We start from the raw sequence: 3441 nt of genomic DNA on the forward strand, positions 1-3441 counted from the left end.
CCCCGAATACCCTCCCTTCTTCCATATCCCCTCTTCCCACCCCTCTATCTCCTCTTCCTTTCTACTTTATGGACTATAGTTATGTTTTGCCATTTGTGTGATTGCGTAGGTGGTTATATATTGATTTTATAATAGTATCAAATACATTGGATACTTTTTTTCCCATTCTTGGGCTACTTTACTAAGAAGAATATGTCCTGCCCATTTTGATAGCAAATGCACAAGAGCTCAGCCATGCCTGAGCCACTGGTGCAGGGGGCTGGTAAGGGCATGGTGACCAGAGGCTGAGACCCCTCGGGGTTGAATGTCAGGGTCACCTCAAGGCTACCTGGACCAGACACAGCGTTAGGTGAGAGGAGACTCTGGAGTGGGTGGTTGGAGGAGGTGGGAAGGAGGGAGAGATGATGAATAGCCGTTGCTGTCCTGACACCAGGAAGTTAAGTCGAAGCTGAGGTTCCCGCCATTAACATTTCTTCAGCAGTTTCTTCAGGAAAAGACACCAGTTTGAATCTCAGAGGTGCTCTTCCCATGTTAGGCACGTGAAGTTAGAGTATGTGAGGGGTGCAGGGAGTGAACTCTTGCATGTGCAAACCTGGGGACTCTTTAGAACCCAAACGCTCCTTCCCAAACACCCCTTCCCTCGGCTGCTGGCAGTGACGGCCGATGGCAAGGCTCACTTCTGACTGCACTGACCTGCTTCAGCTGTGGCCCTGTGCCACCTGTGAGAAGCACAGCACACTCCAATGTTTGATCAATTGTGAAACGCTCCCTGACCCCTCCCTTAATTTGGGAACACTCTAAAGTCCCCTCCCAGCTCTGTTGCAGCTACACTGCTATTCAACACCTGCCCAGTTTTGCTACCTTGGTTCTTTACCTACAGGGGTTTTAGGTCAGATGGTCTGAGCCCCTGATCGCCATGCCCTTACCAGGCATGGCTGAGCGCTTGTGCATTTGCTATCAAAATGGTCAAGACAATACCAAGAAACGTCCTGCTGGTCCACCTGGGTAGACAAATACATTCTTTCCAACAATCTTCTCAGAGCAGTCCACTTTGTCATCACCAGGGCTATGCTGATATGAGCTGCAGTGATGGGACAGCAGCTTCAAGATGAGTGGAACTCACGCTGCCGCCCCCTGTGGGAGCACTCCCTGCTGGGAACAGATGTCCTGTCAACCTGCCTGCAAATCTCTGGACTGGAGTCTGTTTCTGGGGGGAACATGGGTCAACAATTGCTGTTGGAAAAATGGACATTAATAAAGTGATCAGTACACTGACGGGTTTCCCAAAACGCCTCTACTCTATGGTGTGGAGATGTTAGAAATGGAGTCACTCATCTTAGGAAAACACAGAGCTGGGGATGGCCAGGAACAGAGAGGCTTCTCATGCTTGCACTTCTGACAGCGAAAATGATCACAGAAGACTGAAAAACCACAATGTTGCACAAAGGCCATCACAACCTTACACAAAAAAAGACTTGCACGAGCTCAGCTGCCTAGCAACTGCCTGTCCACGCTCGGACTGGCACCACTCTTGGGCCCAGGATCTTTGTAGCCAAAAATTAGTATTTCACTAACTCTGTAATCCGTGTCATTCTTCCCTTTAAGAACCTTTGTCTTCCTTTACCTCCCTGATTACGAAGTTAGTTTCCTGTGGCACACATGGTCCCCTTGTGCTGCTCTATCCCCTAATAAGAATCTTTTCAGGGAGGCTGTCTCCGTTGTTTAGCTTCACGCTGTCTGAAGTCGGGTTTCCAAGAAGCAGGGGCTGAGATGAGGATCCTTGAAGAGATGAGTTAGTGAGAGAGTGTTCTCAAGTGGCCTGTGCCAGGCAACCAGGGAAGCAGGTCCCTGCAGGGGACAGATCTGAGCAATAATGTGGGTGGAGTCCTGGGCTATTCTCTAGAGAAGTGGGAAATTGGCAGAAATCCAAACACTCACTGGCCACTTAAAAGATAGTCAACGGCCCAGGTCTGAGAGGCGGGCCCGCATAGACTGCATTTACACCATTTATCCTGAGTAGACATGACCCTTCAGGTGGATGTTATTTAAAAAAGAAGACAGACTTTAGAATATTCTTAAAATTACACACAAAAGCTATGTTTAATGAAGTAGAGCAGTGGTTCTCAACCTTCCTAATGCCGCGACCCTTTAATACAGTTCCTGTGGGTTGCAATCCGCAGGTGGAGAACTGCTGAAGTAGAGAATAAAGTAGCCCGGTGTCTAGTTTATTAAGTCTTTGGATTTTTATACTGAACCTGAAATGTTCAGGTCAACGCACCATAACTCCATCTTAAAAATATTCTCTATATGCCCAGTTCTTATAAATAGCCTTTAATGAAATTATACTTGAAAAATAGCCACACAAAATTAAGGACAAGCTTTAAGAAAAGAAAGTTACTTAAACTGACCAACTAAACTGAGCTTCTTTTTAGTTGCAAGGCTCTAAATTTTTTTCTTTTTTTGAGACAGAGTCTCACTTTGTCACCTTGGCTAGAGTACTGTGGTGTCACAGCTCACAGCAACCTCAAACTCTTGGGCTCTTGCCTCAGCCTCCCAGGTAGTTGAGAATATAGGTGCCTGCCACAAAGCCCAGCTAGTTTTTCTGTTTTTAGTAGAGATCATTTGAAGTTTTAATTTTAGTTATACTGTATTCAGTATTTTAATTATGTATATATTTATTTGATAGTTATTTTTGTTTTGTGAATGTTGAATAATGAATTGTTAGTTTTAATTATTTGAGTCAGCCCCTCTGACTGAAAACAGTACAGGCTGACTTTAAAGAAAAACATTTATGATTAAACATTCATAAACCTAAATCAGTATAAAAGAACTTTAGTTTGATATCTGGGTTAGTGTAAGACAAAAACATTTTGTAGAAAAAGGACTTGAGAATATGTGCGATTCTGAAAGTCTAATGTCGGGGGACAAGCAGAAATTGCAGGGAGCATCTCAGACTTTCAAGGGCTCTGCACAGTAGCAGGGGACCCAGGGTGTGAGGGATATCTGGATTATGACTGATACAAACAGAAAATTTCACTGAGGCAAATATGTGCTACGAAAGAAGGGTGGAGTCGGAAAACAGGATGGCAGGGCAGAGGAGAGGGAGCCAGGGGGCCCAGGAGGGGCTGAGGGATCTGCTGGGCTGGTGAGTGGAGGGAAGCCATGACCACTCTCTTCCTGTTCCCTCCCCCCACCCTCAGAAACCCTTTGTGACTCTCCTGTGCTCTGTGATGCAGGTCTGGGATTAGAGTGAAGCCCAGGCACCCTCAGCTTTCAGTTGCTTTAGGCAGCCGTGATGTTCAGACAATGGAGAATATCTTATTTCCCCATGTATAGCGCATACATTTTGCCCAGATTTTTCAGGGTAAAATAAGGATGACTTGGGAGTGGAGAAGCCCAGCGAATCTCCTGGAGCAGCTGTGCCCTCCGACCTGGGCCTAC

The sequence above is a fragment of the Otolemur garnettii genome, unplaced genomic scaffold (genome assembly GCF_000181295.1).
Source record: "Otolemur garnettii isolate 467f Iridium unplaced genomic scaffold, OtoGar3 scaffold00662, whole genome shotgun sequence".
In the NCBI taxonomy this organism is placed as follows: domain Eukaryota; kingdom Metazoa; phylum Chordata; class Mammalia; order Primates; family Galagidae; genus Otolemur; species Otolemur garnettii.